Source organism: Athene cunicularia (assembly GCF_003259725.1).
Source record: "Athene cunicularia isolate RWA chromosome 1 unlocalized genomic scaffold, athCun1 chr1_part2, whole genome shotgun sequence".
NCBI lineage: Eukaryota > Metazoa > Chordata > Aves > Strigiformes > Strigidae > Athene > Athene cunicularia.
Window position 1 is genome coordinate 35232697 of NW_020799092.1, and position 15019 is coordinate 35247715.

The following is a 15019-nucleotide window of genomic DNA, read 5'->3' on the forward strand; positions in this document are numbered from 1 at the left end:
AGAGAGGAAGTAGAATATGGTCAAAGTGGCTAGGAAAATATTCTTTACATGTCCTTACAGCAAAAAAAGTGTTCCACAAAGACTAAACTGGAAGGAGACAGAAGGATAGATAGACATCTGGGGGACAATACACAAGTAACATCAATAGGCTGTATGAAAGTGAGTTGTTTGCCTTTGCCCAGTTTTCCATTCCACAGCTGAAAAATATCTGAACTTCAACCTTCTTTAAGTAACACTATCCTGGTTTCACAGGAAAAGATGAGCAGGTAGATGTGGGCAGGCACTTTGACTCTCTGATAAGGACGAAGGATTAGACAAAGCTGTGGAACATTAATAACAAGTTCCAGCTGCTTGTATCATCATACATGGCACCTTCTCTCCAAAGTTATTAAGCTTTTAATCTACAAGGTTATTAGGCTTTCCAACACACTTAATATCCAGTCAAAGGTGAAAAAGAAGTACATCCTGAATAACAAAAATGAAATTAGACATCCTGCAAAGTAATTAATATCTTCCCATTAAGTCTCTGTTGTGGTTTAAACCTAGATAGCAAATATGCACCACACAGCTGCTCACTCACTCTCCCCAGCAGGACAGTTGGAAGAGAACTAGAAGGGTAAAAATGAGAAAACTCATGGGTTGAGATAAGAACAGTTTAATAATCGAAAGAAAATATAATAATAATAATAATAATAATAATATAATAATAATAATAATAATAATAATAATAATAATAATAGTAACAAATTGTAATGGAAAGGAAAATAACAAAAAGAGGTAAATAAAACCCAAGAAAGACAAGTGATGAAAATGAAGACAATTGCTCACCACCAACAGACTGATGCCCAGCCAGTGGCCCCTCAGCCAACCTTCCCCCTACTTTAATTTGTGAGGATATCATCATATGGTACAGACTATCCCTTTGGTCAGCTGGGATCAGCTCTGCTGGCTGTGTCCCTTCCCATCTTCTTGTGCACTCCCAGCCTACTAACTGATGGGATGGTGTGAGGAGCAGGAAAGGCCTTGACGCTGTGTGAGCTTGGCTCAGCGATAGCTAAAACATCCCTGAATTATCAACACTGTTTCCAGCACAAATCTAAAACAGGCCCATGCTAGCTACCATGAAGAAAATGAACTCTAACCCAGGGAAATCCTCACAGAGAGTATGTTATTGCCCAGAAGGTGGATCTGTGTGTTTAACTCATTGTTTTTACAAGGAAGACTGATGGCAGACCCTTTACTGCTTAAATTGTTATGTGCTCAAAGACAAACACTTTTGATTAAGTTAAAATAGGTAAGACAACTATGCAAATCATACTCTGCAAATACCAAAGATATTTTCTTTTTATTTTTTTATAAAAATATTTTTGATCTGCTGCATGAAAAATCCAGTAATCACAGCAAGTTGAGACATACTGTAGACTTTATGTAGCTAAGTCTACAGAGAAGTCTCTAGGTTTAATTTAACATACTTCCACCATAGTAGAATTTTCAGTATTATAATTACTTGTTATAAAACAAATTAATTACCTTTTTATAATGTGTTATTTATTAGCACAGGTAGATTTTTTTAAAAGATCATGGTGATAATCTTCTAAAAGTCACAGCTTATCACTGTTCTGCATTTACTAGTGTAGTGATTTCTGTAACCTATTTACTTTTTAAATCTACACTTAATTATGCTTCCTTCATGAATTCAGGCCAGTCTAGAGACTCTGTAGGTATGAGATGATCTCAGATATAAACTTGACAATGTACTTAGATTTCCATTGTAGCTCTACAGAAATACAATTTTCTACAGTGATGAGAGTCTGGCATTCACTAATGTATTTCAAAATTGACTAGGTCATTTGTTCTCTCTATCTAAAAGCATTGAAATACAAGGCTAAGCATTTAGTAATAGGAAACCATTAACGTGAATGGAAAATCTTGTTTTATAAAAACAATAAGGAGATGCTTTCCAGATTCCTACTGCAATTCATTTCATTTCATTTCATTCTAAGACAAAAACTTTAATAAATTACTTTATTAATCTTAACATTTTCTTCTTTGTGCATTTTTTAAAAACCTTTAAATATACGCATTCGACTGTCCTAATGTAAAAGGAGAGACAAAAAAAAATCAATGAAAACATACATCAGATATTTTTAGATTTTTTTTCTATGAGGGAAGAGTTCTAATCTGTGGTATCTGAATAAAAAAGATGGAGGGGAGGGCTGAACCACTGCTTTTCTTTTAAACAAAAGAATATATTTCCTGTTTCCTTTCTAAAATCAAATTATCAATAGACAGAAAATGTAATTCACTGAACATCTGCCATTGTCTTATATCAAATTGCTTAAACAGAGAAAGTGATTCTGTACGAAGCAAATCAGGGAGAGCAGGTGTTGATCAGCAGGAATGGCTTTTCAAGAAAAATATATTTCATGATGGGCAACACTTCTTGCCTCTTGACTCCGTTTGTCACCTTCAATAGGAGAGCAGATTATTTGCTTGACTCAACCTTGTACCAAATCTGGGTTGGATTTAACTTTAAAGCATAGACCAGGACTTTTTTTTCAGACATTCCTTGCTTAAGGACAATGCCTCTGCTGTTTACTCAGTAGTCATTGTAAATAGAAACTCATTCAACACATTTTAAACTAAATATATGGGAATTCTACTTTATGTATACGCATTCACAAATATAACCACCCCTAATATTATAGGCCTGCTTGTGTTTTCTTTTTACAGCATCTTATAATGGAGATATTTACATTGTTGACCTTTAAATACCTAACCCTGATACCTAATTTTAGAGGCTAATTTCCCTGGGCTAGCTGTCCAGCAAACCAAAAGAATTTGTGGGGAAACCTTACCTTAAATATCCCTAACTTAATCCAGTCACAAAAGGGTCAGGTATTCAGTCCCTGCTTTGGGGGAGTAGTCCAGACATACTGTGGAAGTTGAAGGGAGTGGCACCCCAGGCCATCTCATTGTACACACAGTGCCTGGTGTGACATGAGAGCCACATGTATTGGAATTTCAAGGTCCTCCTGTCCTGTTGTCTCTCTTAGTGTTTGTATTTGGAGTGTCCTGATTTAGTCTGCTCTTAGCAGAAGAACCATCTAATTTCCTTCATAATATTCCTTAGTGGAATAGTAGATAACACATTAGTGCATTAACATTTATAGTTGAGGGTCTTATTTAGAGTACATCTTTTTGAACACGGTTCAGACTTGAATCCAGAAAATATTTTTAATTTAAATCCAGTTCTTTCTTAGAATATAAACATACCTTGTTCTACAGTGTTCATAAGCTACATAAATACAAGACCTCTGACATTTCACCTCTGACATTTCTTGTTTTAACACATTTCTCATTGTTATAAAGAAAATTTAATATGGTTTACTATATGCTAGCTACTACCTATAGTCTGAGAAATGCCCTCATGTCCCACAGAGGCATATTTTTAAAAAATTATGTAAGGGAGAACCTTGTAGTCTGTAGACCTGAAGTTTACAGTGTTCATGACTGAACTTCCTAGATGAAAGGTAGCTCTGTCTTTACTCAATACATGAATGAGGCCCTGACCTTGCTCTACATCACCTTTGTCTGATCTGCAAAACTGTATTCCTGATTTTAATGATGGGGCTTTTCTCCTCAAATAAGAAACAATTAGTTAAAAATGCATACAAGGTTGCTGCAGGTCAGGATAAAGAGTTGTATTAAACAAGGGAGATGAAGCTTTTACTGTGCCTATTCATATACTTCCATGAAACTTATATTACAACTCTTCTACTTCTTCAGTTATTAAAGCCAAAGAAGTTGAAAAAATGTTTTTTCAAATGAAAACGTCTTTTAGTTTATGTGCTCCTTACTCCAGATACTACATACAGAGGCTAATAAATACTGTTGTTTTTTAGTATTTTCTTCTTGGGTGAGTGTTAGATGTATGATAATAGTAATAGTCTATCATCAAAAGTATATGCTAAATAAACACAGAGTTAATTTTCAAACACATAAAAATACTTGCAGTGTTTTGTCCCTCATTAGTTATTTGATCTTCTTCAATTTAGCTAACTGTAGATATCCAGAGGCTTATGCAGGCTTATTGACTTCTTTATCAAAGGTTCTGCAAGAACTTGTTTAAAAAGGGTGTTGGTAATACATACTCTAAAGCTTTTTCTCATTTAATAATCCTGGAAATGACAGCCAGCTTTGGTTATGCAAATAAAACTGGGAGCCTTGTTTCATAATATTTTCCTCTGGTTATTATTGATAGCAAATAGTAACTGCATCTCAAATAAATTTTCTACCCTTTATTTTACTATGCAATTCACTACTGAATTATTATTGTTATAATAATTATGATAACATTATAAATTATTTATACTAAACTATTACCTTTTGCCTCTTTTCATGTTTCTTTCACATATGGACTTGGTCGTTCTGGAGGGAAACATTGTTCCTAGCTAATCCTTGCTAGTATTTTTTGGTGATGTGTAAATAAAATAATGCTAAATTAGAGACCAAAATGATGTTTTTTCTTCCATACATTGTGTTTAGAATAAAACAACAGATACCAAAGAAACAAGAGCAAGGAACCCAGAAGTATCACCTAAATCAGATCACTGTCCCCATGCCAAACCAAACGTCCTTAAAAAGATTCTTGACAAATATTCTTCTAACATGTTTTGGGGAATTGTCAATTGCATAAATTTTACCTAGTAAACAGTCCCATTGTTTAGGTATTTTTAACAATTAACAAATCTTCCTGCTTCCTGACTTGCTGCTCTTGTGCACTGTCAGCTTGTCTCTGGGATTAAGTAAGGACTAGAATCTCTTTATAGTGGAAGTGCAGATGAAATAGGGAACTTCACTGCTCTTTTAGAAAACCAAAGACATAAACTCCAGACAGCTGCGTCTGCAGCACTCCTTGCCAGCCCACAACGACACACATGTCCCTTTTAGTGACATTCTAAAATCCTAATTTGTCCTCTCCCATCCACTCCACAGTAAAACCAGTGGACATGACATGAGAAAGGCTTGAGGACACCAAGGATGGGCCTTCCTCTCCTCCTGCAGACTGGGTGACCAGAGGCCCAGACGGGGCCCTGCCCTTACTCTGTTCTCCTCAAGAAGGGGTTCAGGTTAAGTAGGTCAGTGCAGATATATGGGACTCTTGCAAAACGAGTTTTGGTAAGTGCATTGCAGTAGATACTCTTGTACTGGGGCAAAAACATATTAGAAACTCAAAAATCTGATGACATGTAAGCTTTGCTTCAGGGACACCCACTGAATGAGTCATTGAACAGGTCTGGCAACCAGGAGGTGGAAAGCAGCGGCATCCTGGCAGAGGGAGAAAACTTCTGGTACACCTCACTCCCCTCCGCCTCTCACCACCACTCCCTTCTTGCTGCTGGCTATAAAGGGGAAATTCAGACCCAATCCAAGAGGGACTGTGGCACAGGCACTGCCTGTCTCTTCCTCCTGGTAACCAAACATGCCCCATCCCCAACCACTGCCTGTCACCCATGGGCCACACCAACCATACACGAGGTATGGCATCAAAGTGTACTTGGGCAGTTGTTTACAGCTCATCCTGTCAATGGCCACCTAGGTCCAGTGGCAGTTTCCAATAGCACTGATGTAACCACACTGTGTGTTCTCCAAAACAGCAACCTTGGAAGGACTGCAATTTACTATTCTGCACACCACTGACTGTGACCCCAGGTGTTCCCCCTGCATGGTTCTTGTGTGTGTCTGTCTCTCCCTCTTCTCACAAAAGCAAGTGGCTGACTGAAGCATGCAATCTTCTCCTTTGCCTCCCTTTCCTCACTAGGAAATGTTTGCCCATAGCCTGGCCATGCACTGAGGGTTTTCTCACTCCACAGCAGTCTGTGACAGGATTCAGAACAGGGGTGACTTGCACCACCAAATGGCTGCCACTCCAATGGGTATTAGAGCACTTCCAGCCATGTTCTGGACAAAAACCGTGACAAGGATCTTTCTGATTCCACAGAACTGAATGGGTCCCTGTGTCCTGGAGTGCTCCTGGGACTGTTTAGTTTCCTAATAGTGGCACAGGCTGATTTTCGAGGAAGTGCCTGTTCCACGGTGAACTTTTTCAAGTTATACGTTAACACTGAGTCTTAGGGTTGCTCCCCACAGGCACAGAAAAACCTCAATTTGTGGATGTGTAATAGAAGATATGAGCATAAGTATGCTTGTTTTTCTCTCGACTAATCAATATCTGGTGATTTTCAACAATTTATTTCTCAATATATACAAGCTCTAGAAGTGGGCCTGTGTGAACCTCGTGAGGTTCAACAAAGGCAAGTGCAAGGTCCTGCATCAGGTTTCGGACAACTCCTGCTATCAATAATCTGGAGAATGAAGGGATTGAGAGCAGCCCTATGGAGAGAGACTTGGGGATGCTTGTGTATGAAAAGCTGGACATGAGCAATAATGTGCGCTCACAGCCCAGAAAGCCAACCATAACTGGGGCTGCATCAAAAGGAGCGTGGCCAGCAGGTCAAGGAAGGTGATTCTTCCCCTCAACTCAGCTCTGGTGAGACCCCACCTGCATCCAGCTCTGGAGTCATCAGCACAGGAAAGACATGGACCTGTTGGAGCAGATCCAGAGGAGGGCCACAGAAATTGTCACATGGATGAAACACCTCTCCTACGAGGAAAGACTCAGAGAGTTGAGGTTGTTCAGCCTGGAGAAGAGAAGGCTCTACGGGGACCTTATTGTAGCCTTTCAGTGCTTGGGCTTACAGGAAAGATGGTGGCAGACGTTTTAGTAGGGCCTGTTGCAATAGGACAAGGGGGGTAATGGTTTTAAAACAAAAGAGAGTAGATTCAGACTAGATATAAGGAAGAAATTTTTTACAATGACGGTGGTGAAACACTGGAACAGGCTTCCCAGAGAGGTGGGAGATACCCCATCCCTGGTGAGGTTATACAGAATGAGGTTATACAAGGTGAGGTTATACAGGGCTCTGAGCAACCTGATCTAGTTGAAGATGTTCCAGCTCATTACAGCAGGGTTAAACTAGTTGACATTTAAAAGTCTGTTCCAACCCAAACTGTTCTATGATTCTATGATTCTATATTCTACTCAGAGAAAATGGATCAATAGCGACATACTTCTCCTCTGTTTCCTTATAAAGAGTACTTAAACAATCCGTACTGATATTTATGTTATTTTAGTCATGTGATACATTCCTGTTGGGTTTTGGTTTTTTTTTTCTTAGTCAGTGAAATAACAAAAATACTAATGTATCAGAACAGCCAAACCCTCTTGTATAGTGTCTGTGTGTCTGTGTTACTTAAACACTGATGATTTTTCAGATTCTCATACTGTTTTCCTATTTGTGTCTTTTATTACCTTATTATGAGTATCCACAGCTCTCCTAGTTCTTAGTCCTGTTTACACATTTTCCTAGTTAATATTGATTGATGTGGTGTTATTGGAAACCACTAATCTTAAAGCCATCTTCACAAATTTAAATAAACTGTGTTCAGTGGTGTTCTTCTTCATGGCATGACCTCTGTCTCTGCTCCTTTTCTTAGAATTTCACTCTTGATTGAGGAAACCAAAGCCTTTCCCAGTATCATAATCTAAGGAGTCATACATTCATGCTCTAGGTTGGGCTTGTCTGCTCCTGGGCCTTTTCATCTGTCACCAGGTATGGTGACTAGCAAATGGTGACTAGCAACCAGTGCCTCCCTGTCAAGAAGCTCGGTCACCTTCTGAGGTTGTGCAGCAATTGTCCTAGCACTTTATCCTTGGGCTTTGCCGTTATTGTGGTTTGAGCTCAGAGAGCAAGAGAACACCACACAGCTGCTCACTCCCCCCTTCTCCACCAGTGCTGGAAAGGAGAAAATAAAGCAAAAGTCTCAGGAAGAAAGATAAGAACAGAGAAGGATGATTCACCCATTATGTGTCACAGGCAAAGGACAGACTCATTAAGGGAAGAAAAAAAATAACATAAATTTAATTCAGACACTAACAACAACCATTAATAGACAGAATAGGACAGTGAGAGGCATTACCACATCTTAAAAACACCTTCCCCCCCACCTCTCCCTTCTTCCCAGGCCCAGCTTTGCTCCCCACTTTCTCTACTTCCTTCCCTTTAGTGGCACAGGGGGCAGGGAATGAGGGGTGTGCTCAGTCCTGCTGTTTCTTTATCCTCGGTGGGAGGGGGAACTCTTTGCATTTCTCTGCTCCCGTGTGGTTTCCCTCTCAAAGGACATGGTCATCCACAACCTTTCTCTGCCATGAGTTCTTCCCATGGGCTATAGCTCTCCCTGAGCTGCTCCAGTGTGGGTCACCCCACGTGTTGCAGTCCTCCCAGTGCCAAACAACAGCAGTGGGAGCTTCTTCCTCCCACAGAGTCACGGCCTTCTTCATGCAGTCACCTGCAGAGGCCTGGCTCCCTCCACCAGCCACAGGTCAATAGCTGCTCCACTGTGGACCTCCATGGGTGGCAGGAGGGGTGGTCCTGCTGTCTCATCATGGGCTGCAGGGGGGGTGCACCGGTGCACCTTCCACCCACCTTCTCCTCTTTTCTTCTGCTGACCTGGGTGTTCTCATAGATGTTCTTCTCTTCCTCATAACTCCACTCCTCCTTCCAGATTCCCCTTCCCTTAAATACATGTCACACAGGTGCTGTCACCATTGCTAACTGGCTCAGTCTTGTCGCAGAAGCAGGTCTGACTTGGAGCTGGGGGAGCTTCAATAGCTTCTCACAGGGAGACACCACTGTAGCCCCTTCCCTCACTACCAAAAACCTCACCACACACATAAACCCGGCACGGCCATCATTTACACTTTGTTGATTATATCACATACTCTTGAATGCCTTCCAATCTAACTTATGCTACTGGTATTTTTACTCTTACATCTTGAGAGATTTGAGTAGGAGGCATGCTAGACAGTTTTCTATTCCCAGCTTTCATTGATAGAAACCTTTGGCTGTAGTGTCCAAAAGCAGACAGAAGACCAGGATTAGGAAAGGGTGGCAAGAAAGGGGGAAGAAGCACTCAGGACCTTTGTGTGGACGCAGTATTCATGCTAAAAAAATCTTTGTCATCATTGGCTGTGATGATAAACATGTGATTTGGCTTTTTCTCATCTCTGTAGACTTTTCTTTACACTCTTTCCCAAAGCTCCCTTGCTGCTCATAGTTTATCTCCCACTTCTGCTAATCTGTTAATTTTAAAGCTCTTTTTTGCTTACATCAAGTCCTGTGCTTTTGTTACATATTACCAGTAACCAAAATCAGTGATGACAAGACACCCAGTTACACCTTTTCATTCTCAGTCTTCCTGTGACACCCACTCAAGCAGCAGGCCTGACACTGCCAATCACCCACACTCTTCAATATCTTTTTGTCCTTCAGTTACTTTTGTGGCACAAATGACAATTTCTTACACTATTCCAGGAAATTTTAGGAATGCTAATACTACTTTAGTTTTTCATTCCCTCAGTAAAGGATTTCTTTCTGCCTTGGCAAAATTCCAGAAATCCTTACCTCTAGCTGACAAGCAGCAGATGAAAAAAAAAAAAAAAAGGCATGCTGTTCTACAAATTAATATTATGTCGTAATGTGAAGTCATAAGGAGAGAGAAGGGTGAATTAAATTTCACAGGAACACTTGAATCTATAATTGTATTAATTTTGAGCACAGACTTTGTCACCTTAGCTATTGTTAAAACAAAATTTTTGACAAAATTTAATTAGTCAGGCTGAAACCACTGTTCTCTATTTAAAAAGTCTTGTTCTCTTACTGCACAGTGACTCAAATTACCTTAAAGAAGACAGTTTTTATTTCTTCTTGAATGCACTGAGATTTGTCCAAATCTTCATCTCCAAAATTGTCTACTCAAACAAGCATGCTTTCCTTTTGGATTTTCTGACACCCCTCTTGCTCAGTCTAAACAGATTTTTTTTTTCTACCATTCTGACCTTCCTATGCCTACTCTGAATTCTCTATGGAATAAAATTCAAGCTGCTGCTTCTCAGCATCAAAGGTTTTACTCTTCTCTGCTAGTCTAGTGTCATGAAAGTTATTCAGCCATACCTTAAGACACTTTCCGCTCTTCCAGAAATGCAACATTTGATTATAGATGTCTTTCTGTTTTCTACATTTCCACTTTTAAAAAATGAATTCCTTTCAATTCATTTAACTCATTATAACACACAAATGCTCTTTAATGAATCCATCTACAATTTCCTTAATACTTCAAGAAAGTGGTTTAAAGGGCAGTCATATCATTATTTTGTCATGTACACATAAAGACAACATATAAAAATATATAATCATACACCTATTAATTTATCTGTATTCTCTAGCTTTTATATATTACATCCTTCTCAGTCTTTTGAGCTCTCTACAAATACCATTTACTGGAATATCAGCAAAATGTAAAAGCTAAAATACAAAAGTAATAAATTATACTTACTTAGGAATTCCAACACATTTAAGCATAATAGATTACTATAAAGATCTGAGTAAGGGTATAACATGGACAGAGTATATCGAGAAACAGACTGTTAGACTTTCTAACATTGAAGACCATCTTGTGTTACTATCAATCTTGCTGAAATAAAATGCTAATTGTTCCAGCTTTATTAGAACTATCAGAATCTGATCCAAATGCATATAACTACAATAAATTTTGGAGAAGAAAATACAGAGACAAGATACTTGTTGAGATGTGCTGTATGTCTAAAAGACACCATGTTCAACAAATTAAATGTGAGAGATTTGGCAGCAAAAATGCTATCACAATTTAGGTTTCACACAGAGGAGAATCAAGTCACACTACAGGGAAGTGACAGTTACTTTCTCCATTACTATGGTGACACTACATGTGGAAAAAAATGTATGTCAGAAAAATAACAATATGGACAAACTGGAAAGTGTTCAGAGAACCACAAATTTTTGAAGTGCTTAAAGGAGGAAGATTTATAAGAAGAAATTAATGGAGGTTTGGTTTTTTTTCTTTATTAAGATACGGTTAGAGAAAAGGACTATTATTCACAGTTATTATTTATGTCCAAATGCTTAGAAACAAGACTTCAGCTAGTATAAATCACTGCAGTTTATTTGAGAACAGAGTAGCTATGATGATTTATATTAGTGGAGGATAAGGCACTAAGAACAGAAGCAAAATTTGATATGAGGATGTAATAAGAGAATTTTAGTTGAGTATAAAGAAAAAAAGAACCATTACATTTTACAGCAGACTCTCAAAAGAACTGGAACAGTGGGAACCACTATGACTAAGGAAGTGAATAGTGTTATAAATTGTAATTCTTAATGGTGCAGATGAAGACCATCACCATTGTGACTGGCTTTTTCTTTTCCTATTACAAACTTGTGGGATCAAATGAAAAAAACTGAATTAGAAGATTTTAAGGCTGCGATGTGTTTTTCTTACTTTTATACACATTTTTAGATGGCAATAAACACCACAGATTTGCGGTCTCTGGCATTATTATTCTGACATTTACACAAACAATAACAGATGATCATGCTTTAGAAAATCACAATTAAAATATTTTAAAACGTCACTAGACAGCATTGCCTAATACCTGTAAGAAGATTCTGCAGCAGCACTGTTGCTTGCCATAATCTGAATTCTGCCTGCAAAGGAGGGCACTCTCCCTTTGTGACAGTCATATCACTTAGTCATTTATATTGTGTTGCATATGTATTATGTTCTTTTTGGTATGCTGCCATTCCAGCTGGCAGACTCACAAGTTTGGAAGACACTCTCTCTTTCACTCACTCATCTCTTCCCTCTCTGCCCTTGTAAAATATAACTGTTTCCTACAAAACAGAACAGATGCAACAGGAGAGACTGAGAGAGTACCTCTACTCTGACATGTTAGCACAGACTTCCAGCTCACATTTGAGTCCAAATTGTCCCATCATGCACACTGTTTATGCATGAAATCAAACTGTGGGCTCAAGGCTAGCATTAGCCAATGGAGTCAGCAGTAAAGAGAGCCTTACTCCTGTAGGGCTCCAGAGACTGAGCCATATAGGAAGAGGTGTGAATTGAATCCAGGTGTCCCACATCCTGGACGAGAATTTGGATTACTCTGCCCTTGGGCAAGACGATGGGGAGGTTCCATTGTGTGCAAAGCTAACTACAGGAGGTGTGGTCTGAGAATGCACAATGACCCGGACTCTACCGGGGTGAAGTGCAGAGGGACACTCTGATAGATTATCTCAGGTGAGCACAGCAACCGGCTACTCAGTCCCATCAACACTGTAGCAAATTCTAAAGGACTGGTACCCAGGAACCTCATTCAGGAGACAAGGGAAATGTAACCACATATAGTTTATAAATATCCAAATATTTAACCAGCAGGTAATGCTAGTTATGTGCCTACTGGGAGAGTACTTGGGCAAGTACTCGCATTTTTGTGAACCTCTAGAGTAAAAATGGGAAAAGTGGAAGCAGGACCTATGGACTTCTGGAAATCTGGCACTAGGACAGATCTACAGCTACAGTTGGGGGAGTGTGGTACAGAGAGATGGGAAGGTTTGGGAGGCTGGAAGTATTAAATGACAGACAACTCTCAAAACAGTAGGGACAAGGCAAGATGTGGTGGTGACTAGGAAGATCATATGATGACATGAAGAAGGGTTGATGAGGGGTAGTGTGGAGTCTAGAGAGAAAGACTATAAGCTGAAAACAGTTGTAAGGAAAATATATGTAGATGAGAAGAAAGACAGAAAGGAGGAAATAGAGTTGTTTGTGACAGAAAAGTGGGACTGAGAAGAGAAATCAAGGGTAGGAAAGAGATAAGAACGGTCCTGCCTTCAAGTTAGAGAATTTATGAAAAAAATAAAAGAGAACATGTTTTGAATGAATGGGCAGAAACATATGCATTCATAAAAGACATCTTTCTGAAAGTCTTCAGTGGAGCTGGCATAGCCTGAGTCTCATTCAACTTAATCCTGGTAATGTTTAGAATTAGAAACTTTAGGTTTAATCTTGCAATTTTCCAATAATCAGAATTTCTAAAAGTCACTAACAAAACAGATGTATAAATTCTCTGTTATAAATAAATGACTGTATTGTGAAGTTCTTATTAAAAATCTGTTTAATGTGGTTATACAGAAACCATAAAACCAGAATGTTGCACAACTTGCTTTGCTATACTCTTGGCCAGAATTAAATAAAATCCCATAATGAAGTGGTTTAGTTCTAGCAACACAGCTCTGGTGGCTACACAATAAATACTAGTATGCATCTTAAAGGTTTCCACTAGTTTTGCTACAAAATGCATGGCTGTATGTATGTGAGCAGCATGGTAACAGAGGTAGAACTAAACGTTTTAATCTCTCAGATGGCCAAAGGAAAGATCCACAGAGTCATAAGTACTTTTACAATTTTCTGTCCCTTAAGTAATTTCCAGGGAGGAAAATCCAAGGCTTATTATATTATTCTTCTTCACGCTACTAATAGGTGTAACTTCCTCCTCCTCTGATATCTGGAAGTTATATATGATATTTTTGTCATTCCTGTCTTAGGAGGAAGGAACTGAAGTAATCACCTACACTGACGACATCAGGAATCTTAGTCTACCCTCCCCAAAAGAAAGTTATTAACTGAAGCTGTTAAAATTCACCTCAGACATCTGCACATACCTGAAAGACCTATTTTATTCCTGTCTAAATCTATTTATAAATGTGGATCTTCAGTCTTAAATGTATGATTCCGTTCTTAAAAAAATGTGGAACTGGTATTATGCTTCTAATTTTTTTGTGTTGTATCTGTTTAGTTTACAAATAATAAATGTTCTTGTAAATGTGCCAACCTTGCATACTCATTCTGAAATGTCATACTGTGGGCTTTCTCATGTGTATGTCAAAGAACTGGCACAAACACGATCTGAAGTTAGTAGAAATATACTCACTGAAATATATTCAACAGGCTTAAGACTAGACCTAGATATTCCAACAATAAAATTTGCATCTAAAATCACAGTGTTTTCCGTGGAGTATATAAATTTAAATAATCTCAGAATTTCACAATGGAATATGATTTATTTTTTTTTGTCAATGATGCACAAGATAAATATGAAATGTGTGTGTGTGTTTATCCCCTTAGGACCCAGTTAGATCTCAATGAGCTGTCCAAGTGTCCAGAATAAACACAGAAAAATATCCTTACATACAACACAGATGGTGGTGTATTGATGTGACACATGAGCTAGCTGTAAACAAGAATCAGAATGTACCTAGCCACAGTCTAGTGCACAGATCCAGTGCAAACCACTGTACTTTGTATGTCCGAGATTTAACCACCCTGAGTGCTGTGCCAGATTGCTGCTGGTATTCTTTAGAGCTGTCTTGGCTGTCCTCACACAGCACTGCAGCCTGGAGTGCAATACAAACCATAGCCCCTGTGCAAAAGTGCTTACAATCATAGGAAAACAATATGTGAAGGACAGAGGAAATGACAAATTATTAATATATGATTTTACCTTCAAAATTCCATCACTGTATTTACAAGTCAGATACTTAATTTGCACAAGCAACAGCTATAAAAACATTTTAAAAATGGCTTTGACATTAAAGTAAACAGTTCCTAATATGCAGAGGTCAGATGCATGGGGTAAGTGTGCTGTTTTTACAGTCTAATTTTACTTACAAATCTTTCCAACACCAGTTTTCAGGACTCCGTATTTCCTTGAGTTATACAAAATAATAAAATATATGATTATCAATATCTTAAACATGGTTATGTAAAATAACATAACTAATGTCACCGTAAGTCTACAGTAACATTAGGAAATCCAAAACTGAAATTTAAGAACAAACTTTTAAGCCTAATGATAGAAAAACCCCACAATGACCAGCCTGCAATGCCTCATCTCAGTAGCTATGTTCATAGTTCCATTCATTGTTAATTAAATTTGCAGTTCTCTGTCTCTCTCTTATGATGATAAACATCACAGATAGAGATGGATATCTAGCTATGATGTCATCAAACTACAAAC